Genomic DNA, 23,180 nt, shown 5'->3' on the forward strand with positions numbered 1-23,180 from the left:
AATACAGTTATCGCCTTCCATTTCATAAAGGCCCACAAACGGCCGAGCGGTGTAAAGTCGCTGAACACTGATAGTTCGGCCCGAGGTTCGAATCCCGCGAACGGGCTGGCTGAAGTTTTTTCGTGGTTTTCCCCATGTGTAACGTGTATACGAGCCAGTTTCCCTTAGAAAGTCCTCCACGAAGGCATCCCTCCTCTTAGGCAGATAGCCCTCGTGTGCTTTACCATAATTAAATACACCAACACCTTAATTAAATATAATTGATTTGTAACTTCTACTAGAGTTGCCGGTAAGAATTGAAGTGTAAATAATAATATCGTGTGCAATCTTGATTAATATAAAATTAGAAATATTTGCATAGAAAAATATTTGCGTTCAGAAAGTTTTTGAAAAGTCAAAGTTTTTGAAACTTTCACAAAGAATAGAAAATTTTTCAAATTTTTTCAAAATTTATTCACAAAGTTTTTGAAACATTTGCAATTACTTTATAAGAAGGATTTATTAATAACCGTACTAATTACTTATTATATTACTGATGATTAGAATTCAGTTTTTGACAATTGCATTCTAAATTAGAATTTTGAGGATATAATGAAAATACGCTATGCATAAAAATACATTTTAGGATAAAGAATAAGTGGATTTTCTATGTTTAAAAACTTCTTAAATTCATTTAATAAACATCGTACCCTTGTTGTTAATTGAATCCAGAATGTTGAGTGTCGTTTATAGTTATATTCTTACTTGTCCACAGAAACCTGCTGACTTATCCAGCCATTATGTAGTTGCAGATTTCAGCCACTTCATAAGCAACAGCTTGTTTAGAAATAAATTATGCAGTTAATGTCATAAAATATTTTCATAAAATTCAAACAAACATAAAACAAAAGTAAGTTCTCAGTTTTAGACAATTCGATTTAAACGAAGTTAAAGTAAAGTAGCAGACGATAAAACGCCGAAGATAAAAATTTACATTTATAAATATTTTTTTTTAGAAAAAGGAAGAAAGAGAGAAATTAAAATATAGTTAAAAATTTGAATAATATCACGTATAATTTAAAAAAAATAGCTTTTCATATAGTATTAATAAATATTTATTACGCATCATTGAGGGGAAAAATTTCATATATAATTAATTCTCTGTAAAATTTTATTTGAAATTTAAGGTTAAAAATAGCTGTGGCATTCACTGTAACAAAAGTCCATAAACCACATTTGGCATTTTTATCGCTCAAGAAAAAGATGCCAAATTTCAAAACGCGAAATTATGTAAATTCGTGTATATCTTAGAAAATTTTAAATAAAAAAGGTCTCATTTTTTGCAGGTATGGTTAGAAATACACCTACTTTAAGATGACGGTAAAAATCTTATAGGTTATAATTCAAAATTGTTTTCGAAAAATTTATAAAAATTATTTAAAAATAGAAATTTAAAAAATAAAACACAATAAATGGGTAAATTTTATTTGGAATGAACCTAAATTTTGAAATGTGAAAGGAAAAATCAAAAAAGTTTAATAAAAAAAGAGATATTAGTAAATATTTGCCAAATTCAATTAACATTGAAGAGCTAAAATTTTGAGAGCTAATATTTTAAAAACTACACGTACGATTTTTACAAAACTTGGCATTCTGGCATAATTTGAGTGGTAGAATCGAAATATGTAAAAAAAAGGGTATATTATTTCAGAAAAAGTCCGATTTTGTGTCAAAATACCTATTTTAGAATAGTGCTATATATAAATCTAATATATATCCTAAGTCGCTCTTTCGAGACATGAAAAACGCAGTTTGAATTTTGTCAATCGGCCCACTAGAACGCGAGATATAGCACTGTCCCCCCCCTTTTTTTAAGCAGTGTACATTCATTTTTAAAATTAAGACGAATCAATGTACAGTAAGACCCCGCTTATAGCGGGGGATACGTTCCATCAAAGTAGAGCGTAATGCGAAACAGCGCTAAACGAGGCTATCTTTACATGTAAATATTGGGGTTAGGGTAAGATGGCTAGGAAATTGGTTAGGTATTAAATTTAAAAAGTATGTTTTTTTAATAAAAATAAAACCAAACATTTATTTCTTAAAGCCCAAATTAATACCACATTATTATTTCTTGCAAAAATAAAAACAAAATATAAATAACAAAACGAATATTCTTAAAAAAAAAAACAAATAAAATTCTCAGTCAGTCATATTTAGTTAGCCTTCCGCGTTTTCAGTGTTCTGCCTTTTTGTGACAAAAGCATCTACTGTTGTTTGCCTTTTTCTTTTGCGTTGTTCTCTTAAAAGTTCTTCATAAACGGATAGAGCATCTCTAACACCACGCCTTACTTTTGAGCTCCTGTCAAAATTCGGATCATTTTCAATGAATTGATCCATTATTTCAGTTATGGTAGACAAACTCCTTTTTACAAACGCCATCGAAAGTTCTTTTTGCTCTTCTTCTGAATCACTGCTGTCAACATTTTTGTTTTCTTCTTGTTCAGTTAATTCCTTGAACTCATCATTAGAAAGACTAGCCGCTGCTTCTTGAATTATTTCTTCGACATCTTCCACATTTACCCCTTCAAAATATGTCTGTACAATACCGCACCAAACAAGAAATACAAGTACACTCTTTCGGATATGTATTTGAACCCATCACTACCCATCACTACCGAATAACGATATCTTAGTTTCATCACTCCGTATAACTTGTGACCACTGATCATCTGTCCAATTAATGTGTTCCTTTGCCCACTGTAGTCTTTTTTTTTCGTTGCTGAAAATTAAGATAAGGCTTTTTTCGTGGAATTCTACCTTTCAGTCCAACATCTGTTAATCTTCTCCTAATTGTTCTTGAACTCACAGAAACACCAGCATCATTCAGATCACTTCTGATGGCCGCTGATGACATTTTTCTATCTTGGAGATATAGTCTTTTTATTCTTCTGTCATCAATAGATGTGGCGCACTTTTTTAGGCCTTTTCCTTCTTTGTTTTTTATTGAATTTGTCTCCTGATATCGTAAACAAAACTTTCGGACTCCAGACGTAGTCACTGAACCACGCACCTGTCTCGCAATTTCAGCATAGGGAAGACCACTTTCTCGTAACACAATAATATTACATCTCTCTCTAGGTTTCCAATCTACTCTTTTATTTGATATCATTGCTTCTTGACTAAATATTAAAAATTTTTACAAAAATTCCTACTTGTAATTGCAGTGTATAAGAAATAGGTCCTCCTTCTACAGAACAAAGCAAAATAATGAATTGTTTCAAGTGTAAACATGATGTCATCTTCTACTGGCCGTTCCTAACATTTGATTGGTTTTCAGAACAAGAACAGTGATTGGCCAGGAAAGTTAGACATGACAAACCACTTCATAACTGTGTTTTTTTATTTATATTAAAGTACATATAACTTTTTTTTGTATCGCAAATAATTGAATTTTGTGTTTTGTATTGAATTCAGTAATAAATTCTCTTTAAAATGATATATACAAGTTTGCATTTTTCGAAACGTAACATTTTATATAAGCATACAAAGTTCAAAAACATAAAAATTTCCAAAAGTGTACACAATTTTGGCCACCACTGTATATATACGTACATATCTGTGTGTGTAAAATATAACAAAATACGATAACTGCTTTAAAAATAATTGGTGAGCTCAAAATTAACTAAGAATTAACTTTAGAATTTGTGCTCTCGCCTTTAATTCATCTGTTCTCCCAAATTCGATATCCTTCAGTGTTGTATAACACCGTTTGAAAAAGGCAACGAAACTTAAGTTAACCAATCATAACTTGTCTCTACAACTGCATCTACTTCAGTATAAATAGCACTCGTAAGCTTACTACTTCATCTTCCTTTACTTAGCTTCCGCCTTGAAAACATCTGTATGTTGATATGCCCTCCTTTGTTCTTTTTTTAAGACGATATAACGTGCATATAAAAAATAATATAAGATATATATATTTAAAGTAATGATACTACAATTGTTATAAAAATATAAGTTATGAAAACATTTTGCTTTTGTTAAAATTAAAACTAGAAAAATCAAAATGGTAAAACAAACTTTTAATATAAAAGCATTTTGAAGTGGGAATAAAAATAAAAATACTTACGGAAAAGCTGTATTAGCACTCTTTGACTTTTAATTTGTCAAGAGGAGGTCAACCATTGAGTGACAACTCCTGTTCGCTAGCAAAATCATTTTGTTCCTTATTTTAATCCTTTTGTTTTGGTGAATCGGTTTTTGTTTCTGTACATTTTAAATTAAGCAAAGTACTAAATTAATAAATAAAACGTTTATCAGCACCTCTGAAAATTAAAAGTGGCTCCTCTACCCTCCCCCAAACTGAATGGTTTCAGATTTTAAATTACGTCCAAAGGCGCGTTTTTTTTTTTTTTTTTTTTTTTTTTTTTTTTTTTTTTTAACGTTTCGTGTGTTACCTTTATTTATTAAATATCATGTTCTTTGCAAAACCATAAAATTCAGTTCAAGAGCAATGTCGCAAAATAATTTTAAAATGAGCATATCTTTAGAATTTTCGATACACAGTCTCGCACGCTGGAGATAAAAAGGTTCCCCCACCCGTAGAATTTGCCATTGCTCGCTTTTAAATCGCTGAGTTTGTTAATCAAAAATTTGTTAAAGTTATATAAATTTATGAAAAGTTACAAGGTATAAACAATTTGAAGTAATTTATTAATTTGGTTGATAAATTTAATTCGCATTTAAAAGATTACATTTTAAAAAATAATTATAAAACATGTGGAAGAAAAAGGAACTTACTACTTAGAACTTGGGATGAACAATGTCGTTAGAAGTTGGCACATTCAAAGGAGCGGTGAAAGCCGGTAGCTGGGTTGCCGTAGGCTAGTATTAATCTCGCCATGTATAAATGCCGTCATGTTAAATGAATAATTAATATTAACTAAAAGATGAGGAAGAATGAAAATATCAATCTTAGGAAGGGAGAGAATTTTCATGCTAATCGACATATTATAGCGACTTTGGAAAAGAAGATGTCTTTTAGTCAATAAATAGTAAGGGATGTTATACAAATTTTATACAGTGAACTAAATTTTTATATTTATACATTATGAAAAGATATTCTACTACCTCCGCCTTTTTCCTCCTAAAAGGTTTAAGAACAAACTTCATATCGTCAGGATAATTTCATGTAGACAATTCCAGGTTTAATTAAGGTGACTGACATAGTCTCTCAGTCAGTGTGACAGGTGACACACAATCTGTCAAACTGTGACACAAAGATGACACTTTGGCAATTAAGGATGATGGTTCGAAACTAGTCCTGTGAAAATTTGCAAATATAACGCTGATTTTTGTTGTTTGACTTCACTGTAAAAAAAAAGTTCGCTCTTTACAGGCAAAAGTTTTGTAAAGTTACAGAAATCAAAAAGTTACAGAAGAATTTCCTGTAATGGTAACAGGTTGAAAGCAAACTGTAGGGGTAACAGCTGATTTGCTTGTAACATTACAGATAATGTTTCAGTAGCCGCGCAGAAGAATTACGTGACTGACTGGAAATTAGCCAATCAGGAGAAAAGTGTTTGAAAGCTAGTTGCAGAAAACAACATGGCTGAATGCATGTTGGTTGTATAGCGCAGGTAAGTAAGAAAATGTTTACAATTACTGCTTGAAATATTTTTTGTTCATTTTATGCAAATTATTCTCATGCACTTTGCACTGTTATATGTAGTGAGTAAGTATTTAAACGTTTAAGCTTTGCGATTAATTAATATCAGTGTTCGTAATGTCTAATGAGTTGAAAGAGTGCAAAATATTTATTCCAAATGCAGATCTAATAGTAGTATTTTGTCATCGTGCATCCGATAAATTACGCCTTAAATTGCCCGTATTATTATTTAAAACTAATTATTCCAAAATTTAATCACTGTTTGTGGTATATAATTGAAATGGTAATGTGGTTGTTCAAAACAAAACTAATCATTTTAGCGTTCTTTTCCAATCGTCTGACCAAAGAACGTTTGACATCTTTTTCCCGGCAGGCCTTGCGAGAAACGTTTACATAAACATTTAGAATTCTGAATGTAATGTATATATTTTTTTGCTTACTAGGTTTAGTTTATTCTTTTTCTAGGATTATCTAATTAGTTATACCTGGTTTATAATTCAGTCTAATATGTTTATGTACGAGTGTGTTATGAAGTAAAATTACAAAAACTTGAACAACGCGGTCGAGAATCTCGTTTATTCCTTTAGTGTAATAATATTTTTTTCAGTGGTATTAATTTCTTACGAAAATATTATAATTCCAAAATGAAGTAATTATATTGATTAAAAATATGCCGTATCATACTTTTCGTAATGTTTTGTTTTACTAACTAGATGCAACTTAATTATTCCATATATTTTAATATACTAATATCAACAGGGGAAAAATGGAAATGACCTAAAATATTTTTCTAACAATTCGTTAAACTAATTATAAAACAAAACTAAAATTTTGTGCATTATTTCCAAAAGTATCATTTCATTAATATTTTATAAATGACAACATATATTATATTGTATATATAACTACCATTGCATACTTATAAGTTTTTAAACATTTAATGTAGAATTTATGTTGATTTTATTTTGCCCAGTTTTAATACAGTTTTGAAGTATGATAGTCTTGTTACTAGGAAAGCATGAATCTGCTAATACAAGTTTAATACATTTCTTGACAAATGTTTCTCTTATTCATGTAATATAATATATAAATCATAAAATAAGTTTTCTTAAAAATAAATTATTATTGTTTATTGGAATTTAAAACAATTCTGTATCTGTATGTTGTATTAAAAATAAAATAATAATGAATTTTTAATGAAGCATTGATTTTAGCATTAACAATGTAAATATATATATATATATCTACACACATGAATAAATGGAAATGCAAGCTACTTTTCCTTACAAAAACCGCCCATGAATATATACTTCCCTTTAGGCTGATAGCCTTTGCATGCTTTGCCATATTCTATCAATCCAAATGATGCAAATATGCAGAAAACTTTACTTTCTTTGAAAGTTAATACCGGAAATAAAATTCAGTGCATTTGTAAACTACGTTAGTTCTCTTATAGCTTGGCATTTAACTACCCAATGATTTACTAGTCCAAACTAAGGCAGAATTCAGATATCGTTCAAATAAAAGAAAATTAATAAGGTCTGATTTTTAGACGTATATATGAAGATTTATTTTTTAAATATTATTTTAAGTCAACCAAATTAATTTCAAATTTAAGTAAGTATTCATGCCTTTCAGTAGCATTATTTTTGATATCTTAAAGCAATGTTATGAAAGACTAGCGAAGTGGATTTGCAAGTTCTAATTACGCAAGGTCCCATGCTTTAAGGGGTCATTTTTAAAAATACTTAATTAAAAAAAATATTTAGCGTAAAACTTCCAAACTTCACACATGTGGAATATTAATTCTATATATTTTATCTCATTCTTATTTTATTAATTAATTTCATAGCATTTTGTGTGACACTAGTAGTAATTATTAATTAAATTTTATGCTGTTTCTGATCTATGTTTTGATTTTGTTATTAATTACGTTAGTTTACATAAGATTTAAAATTATGTAAGGTACAAAAACCTTCTGCATCTATTAATATATGCTGAAGTGAATGAAATTATGCCAGTGAAATTTTTTTAAATCAAAAACAAATTTCTGTGGAAAATTGAAGTTATAAATTCTAAATGCAAACAAAGGAGTGAATTTGAAAGTTATCAAATAAGCCAAAGTGTTGGTCATTTTTTCAGTTTTGCAGAAGAATTTTTATACTTTGCAGAATGGGAATATGATGTTTGGTTTTGTTAGTATTAATTATTACAACTGAATTATTGCAACTTACATTGCAACACGTAATTTAGCTTAAAATTTATTTGAACTTAATTTTCTAATTTATTTTGATCATGTATATTTCATGTGTCATAAGTCTTTGAAATGAATTTAATTCTATTTATTTACACAATTTTTTTAAAGAAGAAAAAGTCACATTTGGTTTGCTTAGTTGCACACGAAGATACATACCTATATATATAGAGAGAGAGAGGGAGAAAGAGGAGTTATGTTTACTTGCAGACTTTTTTCTTCCTTTTTACTAATATTATAGTATGAAAATCAAGGGGGAAATTAAGCAATCAATTTAAGTTTGAAGGATGTGATTACAATAAGATCATAAACAATCAAAAATTTTCATGAATGAACTACTGGTAACTATCATAGTATTATTATTTAAAAGAAACCTACATTCCAATAAGAACACTTAGTAACATAACCATTTAAGTTATCTGATAAAAGTAATTTTCATTCCTACTTCCCTATACCTTGAATTTCACTCTTAGTATTGCCCACTGCTACTCCCTAGACCTCAAAGCATTTAATGCATCTGGAGCTGCAATTTGTGTCTTCTTCTACAGCATGCAAGTTATCACCGTTTAGTTTGTACTGCCACGAGCAATGATCTTCAGGATTACCGTATTGCGTTGAATATTCCACCCCACCCAGCTTTAGAACAAGATTCTGAAAATTAAAAAAATATTTACATAATTTTCCCCCTTTTAATGCATTCAGAAAATGAATATCCCAAGATTTTAAAATGGATTTATCAACATAATGATTGTTTTCGTCATACTAACAAAGGCAAACTTTTGCACACTTAAGGCCCCGTTGAATCTTTCTCTTCTAACTGTTGAATATTATGTCAGCCTAATACAAACAATGATCTATGATAGTGAAAGCAAATACCAACTGCTATTCACTGTGCAATTTTGCCATATCAGCTGAATGTTCACCCTAGCAAGCATCGGACCACAACCTTCTCTAATTATTTATGTATGATCTGAGGCCTAAGGATTTGCAAGAACAACAATGAGAATGACAGAAGTTCAAATTATAAAGAAGAAATGAGATAACTTATTAGATATTGCAATTATGTGTATTCTTATTGAAATAGAGGTTTCTTTTAAATAAATAATATTGTGATAGTAGTAGTTTATCCATGATTACTTTTCCTTTGTTATATTCCTACTGTGACTGTGTCTTTTGGAAATTAAATTATTCGTTTAATTTTTCCCTCTTAATTTTCGGAAGATAAAATTAGTAAAAATAAGTGGGAATATGGCATCAAGAGCATTAGATATCCCCATTTTCTTGAAGCTGTTCACTATTATTGTTTCATCAATGATAGGCCATGCACCCAAAATCCACTAGCAAATCAGTTAGTAAGATGAAAATGACCACTATGCGGACAAAACATTTAGGGTAACTTGTTTTGTGAGCGCCTTAAGGAAGACAAACATTACCTAAATCTTTAAAACATATTCAGAATCTTGTGCTAAAAGAAAGCTAGGGGGAAAATGTTGTCCGAGTCCCAGTGATTCCTTTGGACGAATATGTAATATTGTTTTAGAAATTTAAGGTAATAAATATAATATTTTTCGAATGCTAAAACAGTTCGAGAAATTTATTCAAGTTCTGAATTCTGAATATAAGTATACTGTATATTATATTTAATAACTATGGTGGCTTCATTTATGAAAATATTTGAATATTGGCTGTTTTTCTACAATGAACCTTCTCTAAGCTAGCTATACGTGATTCCTGAAAATTTTGATCTTTAAATGATAGTGGGCATCCTAGAGAAGTTATGTTTACTAATTAGTTATTTGATGAGGAATGCTGGTTAAATTTAAAAAGTGATTTACTGAGGTAGCTTGTCGTAATGAGACGGTTCACTGTAATCCAATTTTTTAAAGAATTTAAGCTGTTCTTAATTAATTAAGATATTATAAAGAAATATGATTAAAAGTGATTATAAGCACATGTTTAAAACATCTATTAAAATAATTTTTATAAGCTTTTTAAGAGCATGATTATGATTTTAAAAGAAATGTTTTTTTCTTTATTTAGGAGACATGGTTTACAAAGAGGAGAAAAACCATTCATTTTTTCCAAGCAGTCGAAACGAATTTTTATGAAATGTTTATTAAATTATATTATGTTATTTTTTAATTAATTCTTTTTTTCAGGTTTTATGTAAAGTTTATGAATTAAGTAATAAATTATTTTTACTTCTGTATTTTAATTAGCATATTATTTGCTTCATAGTGTTTCACAATAAAATTATAAATTCAATAAACTTCTTAATTAACATGCTGTAATATAGAGAGAGCATAAAGTTTGTTTTCTGTTGTCACATGTTTATTTCACAATTTTGTATGCGAATCTTGAAATTTATAATAACTAGGAATACTTTTTTAGTATCACTTTCGAAATGGTAAATATTAAGCTTAGATTTATTACATATTATGTTTGTAAAAAATTATAGGTAAAATTAAAATGCATTAAATTTTAAGCTAAATTGAAGTATTAATTTTAGAAATAAATTTCTTAAAGGCATAATTGTATTAAGAATTTTAAGGGAAACAAGGCTTTAAAAATTAAGGTCAGTTGGCAAAGTTTTATTCTTATTCAAAAAGCATGACATTAGGTTTTTAATGAAAGACCTAATGTCATGCTTGTAAAGTTAATTCAAAGGAAATTATTTGAAGGTAAGTAAAAAAGTTATGCATTATTTCAAACAATAGCAGACTGTTGACAAACACTGAGTGCAGATAAGAATAAAAAAATTAGTTAGACGTTGTAATTCAAGCGTATGAACAAAATTTGAATTCCTTGTAGTAACAAAATGAAGTTCATTGCTATGTTGAATTCTTTAATTTACTGAAAATGTCATTTTTTAGAAGGAGAGAATATATTTTTGAAATATGAAGAACAGCTGTTCTGAGTTCTTCATAGAAATATTTCACAAAATGTCTTTTACTGTAATAATATGATCATATCAACATGCAACACGTTTACTCATATAAGTTAAATCTAAAGCAACATGTGTCTATTTTAGCTAAAATTACTAAAAAGAAAGTTCTAGAACATATCTTATTAACTGACACTAAAACATGCAAATAAAACATACTGTTTTTTTCAGCTATTTTACAGGGCAAATATAAGGAGTAGCATATCAATTTGAACTTTTAAATTAATCAAAATGATAATATGAAAGGCCTTTCAATAATATCAGACACAAGTTTCTCTTCATAAAACAAAAATACTCTGCAACAGACTAATGTTACTTTTTGAAAAAAGAACATTGCTGTTGAAAGCGCATCTTTTAAATTAATGCTATTCTGAGGTCAAATTGACTAATTTAAAAAGCCAAACTATTATGCTTCACTTGCATATATCTGTATAATGATATACACATGCAGATTTTGTTTTACTCAAAACATCTTGATTTCAATATATTTTATTATAATAAGCATCATTTTAGACAAAAAAATCTATTACTTTTATAGACATATACTTTAGTATTATCTATGAAAAATATATTCTACACACATAATTACTTAATGGGATATTAGAAGGAAATAATCTGAAACCTTTACAGATACAACCATTGGAATTTTACTTAAGAAAAGTATTTTCTACTCACATAATAACTTGCTATAATAATACAAGCAAATAACCTGTAACGGTTACAGATATATCTGTTGAGATTTTACATGAGAAAAACATGTTCTTTTTACATAATTATTTGCTGTAATATTACACGCAAATAATCTGTAACCATTACAGATATATCGTTTGGGATTTTACATGAGAAAAACATGTTCTTTTTACATAATTATTTGCTGTAAAATTACACGCAAATAATCTGTAACCATTACAGATATATCGTTTGGGAATTTACATGAGAAAAATATGTTCTACTTACATAACTATATGCTGTGATATTACAAGAAAAAGATCTGTAACCATTACAGGCAAAACTCTTGTAATGTTACAAAGAAAACACCTGTTTCTGTTACTCAAATAACCCATGGCATCCCAGTTTCCATGAGTTTTCTTAGTAACCTTACAGATTTTTTTTACAGTGTTCTAAATTAATATTTCAGGTTTGATAATCAGTCATGAATAAATTTCATGGAAATGTTATTTACTTTTAACGTTTGAACTTATTCAAACGTTAAAAGTAAATAAAATTTCCATGAAATTACTTCTTGCTGCTAAACAAGGAAGAAATTGCTAAGAAGCTGCTAAATAAAGAAGTATTGCTAAGAAATAAATACTTCTTGCTGCTTTTGTTCTCTCTCGGTACAAATGTTCTTAATCCGTTTAGGTTGATTCATAATAGTATTAGCAATTACTTTCTTGGAGCTATTTCTAAACCAGTCCGTGAGCTTAAGGGTAGGAAAACTGAATTCTTTTCTTTCGAACCCAATTTCTTAGAGACTAATTTCTTGGAGACTGCAAATACTAGTATCCAAGTAATGCACTGAAAGCTGATTTGTGTTGGTCTTGTTTAATTTGTGACATTCTGGGTACAAGTGAAGGCAAATTTTTGTAAATCGTTATATGGAAGTGGACGAAGAAGTTGAAATTCTTTAGAAAAAAGATACAAGTTGCAGATTTGCGACGAGTAATTCATACCCATTGAGATCCTGTTATTTTTAAACAAAGACTAGTTTGGTAGTTGATATAATTATGAAATAATGGGAAATTGAGATATAATTTATAACTATTAAAACCGAAGATAGAGCAAATCAGGAAAAGGTTTGATAATGCAAGAAAGCTGTTATAGATTTGTTGTAGGAATTTATTCCATATTCAGTTAGAATTTTTCGATTTTAAGATGCTTCATAATAAGGTTAGAATTATAAAAGATGTAAATTTTTTTTCATAAATCCTAAATTAAGAATTTAGAAGAGGCAAGATATACTTTTTAGGTAAATGAAGAATTTTTAGCCCAAAGGGCGTTAACCCAGAAGGGCTATTAATTCCTTTTTGGCATTTTGCGTTGGTTCACTAAATGTCGGTTCACTTTTCAAATTGTTTGCCACCAAATATTATCGCGTTGCGTTACATTTAAAGAAATTATATAATGAATAAACTACGTAAATGCATGCATGTGTCTCGCATTATTTTAAAACAATGGTACCTAGAACCATCCAATTTTGAATAACGTAATCTTCCACTGAATATGGGTATATGGAAGCCCGAATTTGAAATTTATTTTATTATCGATTTCGCATTTTGTAACACTTTTAACAAATTTTTGATTAACAAACTCAACGATTTCAAAGCGAGCAATGGCAATACTGTACGGACCCAATCAATTTATTAACTATTGCCTAAAAAGAGCTGGCGTTAAATACTCACTCTAAATCATTTAACTGATAGGGATATGATAATTTGTTCCTAAACCTGAGAAGGCGGTATAAGTTGGATGACTATCAGTTGAAGGATTTGTATATAGTGTAATTACTCAGTTGTACATATATTGTAAAAAGCTAATTGTCTTCAGACTTATGCTGTTACTAAAAAAATGGGCCTATTTCATAATCTTTAGTCTGTCAAATAGCTCTTTGACAGTGAAAATTACTTTTTTCCTTTCTTAAATTCTTAATCGTTTCGACACGACAATTAGCCAGAAATTAATTAATTTCCATTCACTAGTATTTTCAAAAAAATTTTAACAGACGGTTTCACTCAAATAAGAACTCCACAGAATACATCCCTCAAGCATTCCTAGTCCCACCCACTACCATAAATTACTTCACCCAAGTCTTACCGACTGCTATTATTCAAAGACCCCGCTGCCGCTAAAGAATTTTCGGAAACACTACACTTTTGAGTCAGACGCGAAGAGAACACTTTGCCCACTCCCCACTAGAAAGAACGTAAGTTAATTAATACATTTTCTGGCCTTTATATCTTCATGTAAATTCACTTTTCTTCTTATACATTTTATTTTTATTTTATTTTTGATTTGTTTTTACAAAGTTTGCATTATTTATCTTATATTTTGTAATTTTCTAATGTTTATTTCAACTACTTTGAATTCTATTTCATGATGACAATTTCCAATGTTTAATTTTTACGAACAATATTGAACTCAAATGCATAAACACGAGGGTGTCGGGGGACGGTTACTCGAGCATTATCGAAATTTTCCTGCAGAAATTGCTTTTCACTCAAAATTGAATTGGCTAAAATGCTTAATAGGAATAAGTTCTTTGAATATCAGCATTGGTTCATAATCCTTTCTATTCACGGAAATATTTGGCTTGGCTTGAATTGCCGGTTTGGCTTAACTTTATTGCTCGAGTAAAGACGAAACACCTTCGTATTTATTTATTAATTATTGTTCATTGAACGGGAGTTGGTTTGTTCCCCTTGAAAAGTCAACTAATTTCCGATCAATGACAATGATTACATGCATTTTATTTAATTCTTGCCTTTAATTTATTCTTTTACAATTGAAATTTTGTTATTCATGATTTAATTCCAGTCCCCGTTAAAACATTTTTAACAATTAACTTTCAAGTTACTTCAAAACATCTTTCAAAATATAACTTACTAGTATGGATTCACTCTTTTAAGATAATCCTACTATAATTAAACTTAGGAGATAATATAATCAATTAATCAATATTATTTAGTAAAAAATTATATATATATATATATATATAAAGCCCGAGGCTGTGTATCGGAAATTCCAAATATATTCTCATTTTAAAATTATTTTGCGGTATTGCTGTTGAATGGAATTTTATGGTTAAGTGCGAATAACATGATATTTCATAAATAAAGAAAGCACACAAAACGTTAAAAAAACTCCCTTTTGGGCGTAATGCCAAATCTGAAGGCCTTCAGATTTTATTTAAATTTATAATGTTTTTATTTATTTATTTATTTATTTTTTTAAAAGATAAGTAGACATTCCTTAAAATGTTGGTCAATTCTGTTTCTAAACATTTTCTTCAGAACAATTTTTGTTGAAGGAATGTAATAAAGGAACTTTGGGCTTTTCTCTAAGAAAGCGCTAAATTCTGTAACTAAAGTAAGGTAATTTTCATCCCAAAAATAAATTCGAGTAAGCAGGGTTTAATGAATAAATATTTTAACAAGCATTGACTGTCTTCCAAATAACTAAAAATTGTATATTTTATTGTAATTCTTTAAAAAATCATAATATCTCTTTTTCGCATTTTAGGATATTATAGTAACTTATGTAATTTTAGAAGATTAAAAGGGTGAAAAAAATTTAATACCTGCATTATTTGCTGCTTATTTTTATAAATCATACTTTTATTAACATGACGGATGTTAATAAACTCATATACCGCATTTCTGCTACGGTATATTTTTAACAGATTCAAAGAACATAATCTAAATACATAATAAATCAATAATACGACAACCATTTCCTCAGAAGATCAATATTGTTTGGAAGCATAGGAGGTCTTATAAGGTTTTTTTTTTTTTTTTTTTTTTTTTTTATACTTAGGTTTGCAAATACAAACGATGTGTATAAAATAATGAATAGCTTGAAGGTGGGTGGAGGAATTATTTAATACAGTTTTCAATTTTCAGTTTTGTTTCTGGCAACAGAAATGGTTGGAAGCTCGTGAACTGTTCTTCATCTTAATGGCTTTCTCAGCTTGGTTTAAATAAGTGCTTAGTTCAAGTAATACTTTGATTTACAGCTGTACTTGAACGTTAGCATATTGAAGGTCTGCAATCTCATCATTCTGTAACAAACGTCACGAGTACAGTTCGAAAAGCACGCACTAGCCTTCCCGAATCGCATACATTTATTTGGCGTTCGCTTTTGTAAAGCATCAAATGCTAAAACGAATGAAGGGATGGGGAAAGGGGGTGTACGTTGCGACGACGGAAGAGGGGAGGAATTCGGAGAGTGTCACGTAAGCTGACAGAGAACGAGATTCTTTTAACGAGATATCGCGCAGATTGGGAGGTGTCAGAGCCGAATAACGAGCGAGCCAACCAAAGGCTTGTTAATTCTGGTTGTGGGGTTGAGTTCTGCCTCAGCTTTCCCTTAGATTGAAGCGTTAAAGTTGGCGACTGATCGCGCTCATTGGCGAATCGTGTTGCACTTGATTAACTAGAAAATGCAAATATTATTTTTCTTAATTTCTTCGTGTCTAAATAAGTAGTTTGTTATCTTTTTTGAGAATAATTATATTATTAATATCAAGTTTATTGAAACAAAGTTGTATACTTTACCTACATAATTTTTTTGAACATTTACAGTGTCTGAAACATTTACAGCACAAAGTTTCGAGGCACTTTTGGGTTTGGGAAATAATGCCAAATTTTTAAATACGTGACACTGAAGTCATAAAACGTTCGTTCATTTGAAGACTTCTTACAGTTTTAAATGGTTTTTCAGAAACAAAATATTGAGCTTGAAAATTAATATTTCTTCTTTAGAGTGAGAAAATCATGTCACAAAGGACTTCGGACACTAATCAAACGGCGAATAAAGACATTCATATAATAAATGTTAGGCTATCCGAAAAGTTTTGCCTTTTTTTACTTCCTTGTACGAAGTAAAAAGGAAGTATAGTAATCGCGAAAAGTTTCTGGCAGCATATTTAAACGAAAATATCCATTTTGACAGCTATCGAATGCAATTTAACGATGTTTTTGCGTGATATCTGTACGTAAGGACAGAATAAAAGACTCGTTTCCTCCAAAAAAATTATAAAACTGCTTTAAAATTAATTCTGAAGAGAATTTTTCGTGGCGTCTGTACGAACGTATGTACGTACGTGCCTATCTCGCATAACTCAAAAACGAGTAGCCTCAGAAAGTTGAAATTTTGTATAAAGGACTGCTATAACATGTAGATGTGCACCTCGTATTTTGGTTGCAATCGGCCGCACCAAACGTATATAAATATATTTATATATATATATCCACTTTGTTACCCGGCTCAGTGATCTCAGTTTCTTTACTCTTATATGTTTGTAAATAGTACATTTTTTGCTTTAAAAATGATTGAATTATGTTGTTTTTATCTTCAGGTTAAGGTTTTTATACCTTTAGTAAATCTGTGTGCAATATTTTTAGAATTATCAGCAATTTTAAAGTTGTTTAATTGCCGCTGAGCCTTTTTTTTAATGGCGGCCATTGATGTTTACATTTGAAACAGCATAGTGGATTTGTTGCCAATCTAGAGAAACGTAGCTTCGCAACAACAAAAATAACGCCTTCATTTATTATTGCCAATTAAATCATGCTTAATCCTTTATGGAATATCTATATTAAAATTTATAAATATCTATATTAGAATTTACTTCGTAATTTTTAATATAGATATTTTGAGTTTTTATGTATTTTTGCTTTCTCGCGAAGTGAGAACTGAATTAATTGAATGAGAAATACTCAATCGTCTGTGAAAAACTGTTTCTTTTTTGATTTATTTGTTTAATTTATTTTATACATCATTCTAGCTTTATTAAAGTATTTGAATAGAACATGTGGCAACGATTATATAATTCTATTCTTTAAATGATATAAATTTTGTGCATTATGAGTTATAATATGAACGAAATATAATACTGTTAAGTGAATTTAGCGCCAGAGTGTCGCTATGGTAAACAAATACTAGAGTGAGTTTTAAAAAATGCATTTATTCTATTGTGGTTTATGCGCTGTCGGCGAAGTAGATTTAATTCAATCCAATAAGTTTAAATGAAATGCAAGAAAAAATGCGTATTATTTAATATTCCGTACAAGGAAGTCATGCGGTGTGCACATCAGATTTTGTTTCTTTTCCTTTAATAATAAATATAAATGAAGCAGTACAAAACATAAGAAAATTCCATCATGTCATATAAGCACAATTTTGCTCTTTGACTTTTTGCCATTTCTCCGGGGCAACTGGAAAATTCCTTTTTTGAAAAGTTTACTCGTAAGAAATTATCGAACTACTGTTTGAGTCTTTTTTTTTTTTTTTTAAAAAAAAAAAAGTGAACTCCGGGTCTTTCAGAAAATTTTGAAGGGAAAACTCACAAGATTCAAAATCTGATGAATATGAGAGGTGACACAAAACATCCCTGCCATACTCAGTAAGTCTTTTTCTGACATTCATCGAAATATGAGGCTGAGCATTGTCGTGATGGAACGATTACTCAGTTATGGGGGCTATGTTTCGATTTCAGCTTTTAAAACTGCTATTTATGAAGGGTATTTTCTGAATTAATTGTATGATTTGATAGCAACAACTCATAATATAAATTTCATTGTAATCACGCCCACCAACAGCCGAGCGGTAAAGTCGCTGAACACTGGTAGTTCGGTCAGAGGTTCGAATCCCGCGAACGGGCTGGCTGCATGGGTGTTTTCGTGGTTTTCCCCATGTGTAACGTGTATACGAGCCAGTTTTCCTTAGAAAGTCCTCTACGAAGGCATCTCTTTCCTTAGGTAGATAGCCCTCGAGGCTTTGCCGTAATTCAATAACATAACCTAAACCATTGTAGTCCCACTACACGAAAAGTATTAGTTTTTTGGTCTGCCACTCCCAGATCATTGTATATTGAATTCTTGTTTCCAATAATGGGCCGTTTCAAAGAAAGGGCATCTTTATTTAGTTTCAGCAAAGAATCCCATGTTGAAATTCGAGCAAATATATTCTGTTTTGTTAAAGTATGGGGTACCCATACATCGTAACGGCTAATATACCCAAACTTTTTCTAATGATCGTATGCTGTATTTTCAGAAATATTTTGTTTGTCTGTAGTTCCCGAATTGCATAATGGGGAGTTCAGAGCTAATTTCTTTTAATAGGTCCGTGTTTACAGAGGATTGTCATTCAAAATGGGTATCATTTTCAAGACTGAACTTTCCGCACTTCTCAAATTAGCTATCATCTTCAAACTGTCATTAGAAGTAGGAATTTATTTATACGCAGCATTAGTTTTACGAAGAGTCTGACTAGCAGTTTTCCTTTTTCAAAATAAAAGAGCATAATATAACGAAAATGAACTTTTGGTTTCTCCATTCTTACCATTTGAATTTTGAAAAAAATAGGCCTCAGTGCATGCTAGACTTATGCAGCGTGAGCAGAAAGAACCGTACTTAAACATTTGCTTCAATCAAGATCCCTCCTGCTCAGCAGTAACAAAATAAACAAAAGATCGATCGCTCTTCGATTTGGAAAACCGCAAAGCTTTCCAGATAACCAAATAATTATGTGAATTTAGGCAACTGTTTAGCATTGGAACACAATAGATAAAATCTAAAAATCGTCTTTTTCAATATTATTAATAATATTTCCTTAGAATTTTTTTTATTTGAACATTTTATTATCATGGTTTGTTCAAGAGTGCAAGTGTAATTAGAAATTCACCGGTTCACTATATGCCCCTAGAAAATGGGATCTATTAGAAAATCTATTAGAAAAATTTATTAAAAAATCTATAAGAAAGTTTGCCGAAAAGGAGTATTTAACAGCTTTTTGTTTATTGCGCCAAAAAGCCAGGATTCAAAATGAGAGAAGGCCAAAAGGCTACCAAAGATATGCAATTCAGTATCGTTAAAAATAATAAAAATATTTCCAAACTAGGTATTTCTTCACTTATTAGAGATTATTAAGGCAATAGTTGGATATTCTGGATATACCGGCCTAGTGACAAATTAAAAATTCTAAGTCGGTAACAGAATAGAAAACTTACGCTATTTTTGCTTAGAGTTATGAGAAATGAAAATTTTGAATGATGGTAATAGTTCGTGAGAGAAATTAATTTAATATCTTTGATTAGGCTGCAGTTTTTAGCACGCAGCAGAACTTAAAATTTCATAAATTGAAGTTAATTCCAATAGTAGAAATTAAGGAGAGAGAAAGAGTTATAATATAAGAGTGTACGCTGTTCTTTAAAAGCATAATTTCAAGTTTACTGATGTTAAATGGGTCAAGATAGACATTTGAAAATGTATTTTAAATTGGAATTTGAAGTCATTAGCGAAAAAATTTAAACAGGAAAATAATTCCAAATTCCCATGAGATAAAGATCCTGAGCCCAAATACTATCAGTCTGGATTGTTTAAAATTTTTGAAATACTAAAAATATCTCCTCAGTATCCTGAACTGAATCTTATTTAATTTATTTAATAAGACATGGAATATAGAATTTTAAAGCAAAATATATTTTCTTAAAGCAGCAGGTGAAATTGCTAATACAGGATGAAAGGAGAAAAAACAAGGAAAAATTACTGAACAGGTCCGTTTATAACTTATGCAAAACAAATTAAATAAGGTTATAACGTATTTTCTCCCTTCTTTCCAAGGGCTTTGCACATTTGTTCCGTCTTCTGCTTTATTAAAAAAAAAAAAAAAAAAAAAAAAAAAAAAAAAAAAACTTATGACTACAAAGTTTTTGAAAGATTATGCCCCACCAGACCGCTGAATAAGTTTAATCAGTTTAAGACCGCTGAATACCGGGAGTTAGATCTGGGTTCTATTTCAATCGAACGGACTGACTGTACGACCCAACATCCTTTGGAAAATCCTCCACGAAGGCATGCCTCCTCTTAGGCAGGCAAACCTCGAATGCTTTGCCATATTCAAATAACCTAACCTTTAAAAACTAATACCACTCCATCAAAATATTTAAAAATTTTTAGATTTAAAAAAAAAAATTATTAAATAATAAATGTCTGAACACTTTCACGACACGATTTTCCCACTCAAAAGACATTAATAATGCTCAAGCTTATATTTTTTGGGGAAAATATTGAATGCAAAAAGAGCACTGGGTAAACATACATTTCAACGTAAACAACTTTTAATTTCAGTTTTACGAATTTAAAAATTTTGATATTATTTTCAAAAGTCTAAAGTGCTTGATCAGTTTTATGTAATAAACGTAATAGAAATCATATTAAGATATAGCAGTAATCATTTGCTGCTATATCTTAATATGATTTTCTACTACTGGTATGATTAAAACCAGACTGAAAAACGCATGTCTGCGATGTTATCGGCATGCGATGATTTGTACGTACTTTATTTTTACCACGATATTTTAGACGACGATGTTTTTGAACCGCTTTATTTTCGACAACGGTATTTTGTGCCACGATGTTTTAGAACTGTAATATTTTCTCTTTACTTTATTTTTTCCGACGATATTTTGTTCCATGACGTTTTCATTTTATGTTGTTTTCTCCGGGACGCTTTCGTCCGCGATGTTTTCGGCGAACCCCCTGAGGGTGAGCACGTGATAGGGATCCTCCAAGCATGAATTCCCCCCTCCTCAAACAAGGAATACATTATTAGGATCTATTCTAGAGGATATTCTAGAGGATATATTATTAGGATTCTAGAGCAGTGAGATCAACTACAAAAGAAAAATTACCAAGTTACGTTTGCTATGGCATAAGTATCTTCCGATGGAAAATATGTACACTAATAAGTATATCATGATCATTCCTGAGATATATTGTGCCTGATATAGCCCCACTGATGACCCAGTCAATTAAGATACGAGATCTGGGAGTTGGGTCAGGTGTGAAAGAACTCTCTCAAGATGTTGTTAATTAAATGAAAACTTAGCAGTTTTATACATCCCTGTTTAGAGCGATTCATTTTTAAAAAGTGTTACTTTTCAAAAATTTTAAAAAGAGAGTTACTTCTCCATATTGTCTTCCGTAGAACTCAGGAACTCCATGCAACTTCTGCAAAGGTTCCGCAAGTTAGTATCAAATTTGGCAGAATTTTATGTACCATATAATTCGCAAAGCTAAATATATAAAATAACTATTTAAATGATGTTTTTAATAATTTAATTAGCTTAGGTATTTAGCTTTACAAATCATATGGTACATTATATATACCCATAAGGTACATTAACGGATTAATATTATGTTATGTAATGACATAATAATGACACTTAGAAATTAGTTTTCAAATTATTCAATAAAAATTAATTAAATAACGTTTTCTTTCAATTTTTAACAAAAATTTATGATGCAGTATTGATACATTTTTAATACTTTTTTTAACATTTACTTTTCTGAGAATGATAGAGATTGCATAATAACAAAAAATTTAATTTCATGAGCTCCTGAGTATAGACAGCTTTCAGATAACTACTGGTCTGGAAAGCAGCTGCTAATGTGTTAATTTCACGCATTCATATACGGATCCAGGCAACAAATTTTTTCGACTTCCATTTTACGCATTCATATACAAATCCTGAATCATTCGATTTGCATATCTTCTTATTTCATGCATTCATTTACGGATCTAGACATGAATTGTTTGTATTTTTCTAGTCTGCGTTATTTATGTATTGATTTATACATTACGAATAGTTTTTGTATCATCTGTTCCGTGCATTTATGCACGAATATAAACATTACTTGTTTCTATTAGCTTAATTCATGTATTCATGTATACATCTTGATATCATTTGGTTTGTATCTTTTTATTCCACGCGTTCAACTCCAGATATCAGTTATTTGCGTTTTTTTCATTCCGTACATTCATATACGGATCAGGTTTTTGTGTTTTCTCATTCTGTAGACCCTCAGGGTACGAATCTATACATCAGTTGTTTATGCTTTCTTCATTCCGCGTTTTTTTTTTTTTTTTTTTTTTTTTTTTTCACGTAAGAATTTGGATATTAGTTGTTTGTATTTCTTCATTTCGCGTATTCACTTGAATATCCTGACATGATCTGGCTTATATCTTCTACTTTTATGTTTTTATGTACGAATTTAAACATCAGTTTGTGATTTTCATTCCGTATATTCATACGTGAAATCTAAACATTAGTTGTTTGTGACTCAGCAGCAAAATTATGTTAATCAATACAATTTTCCAATCGATTCCATACAGCTAAAATTTTAAAACATTAGTAGAATTATTAAGCTGAGCTGTGAAGATGATGAAGTGAACGAGGTACTGGTCTTGTATTTTAGCGTCAATTAACCAATTAACATTATTATTACATAAGTATTTTATGGAAGTGCAATAAGGCTATTGCAGTCAGGTTTTCCATGAATTGCAATAAAAAAATTTGTAAGGAGTCAGATTTTAAAGCTCCTACCAGAGGTTTTGTTTTAAGCTTTTCTCGATTCGTCATATCAATGCCTAGTTTTCTTAAGAAGATGGCTTGAATTTTTTTTATTATTATTTTTTTAGCACCGATATTTTGAGTTAACCTTTTAGAGTTGTTATTAGTCTTTTGCCATTCTTTCACTCGCATCACTTTCCAAATAAAAGGATGTTGCCACCGCCATGTATTATTTTTAAAGAAATAATATAAGGGATAT

The 23,180-nt window shown here is 29.9% G+C and overlaps 1 long non-coding RNA gene across 2 annotated transcripts; it reads left to right on the forward strand.

Annotated features, from left to right (window-relative positions):
• The first annotated feature begins 5,525 nt into the window (after positions 1–5,525).
• On the forward strand, positions 5,526–10,113 carry LOC146997540 (uncharacterized). Of its 2 annotated transcripts, XR_015040487.1 has the most exons (3): positions 5,589–5,621; positions 5,971–6,065; positions 9,945–10,113. It is a non-coding gene; the product is annotated as an uncharacterized LOC146997540 (long non-coding RNA). The 2 variants fall into 2 exon arrangements; XR_015040488.1 differs by lacking the exon at positions 5,971–6,065 and having other exon boundaries at positions 5,526–5,621.
• Positions 10,114–23,180: the final 13,067 nt, after the last annotated feature.

This window comes from Stegodyphus dumicola, chromosome 4 (assembly GCF_044657685.1).
Source record: "Stegodyphus dumicola isolate Sdum_Otavi_A_Nest chromosome 4, ASM4465768v1".
NCBI classification, from domain to species: domain Eukaryota; kingdom Metazoa; phylum Arthropoda; class Arachnida; order Araneae; family Eresidae; genus Stegodyphus; species Stegodyphus dumicola.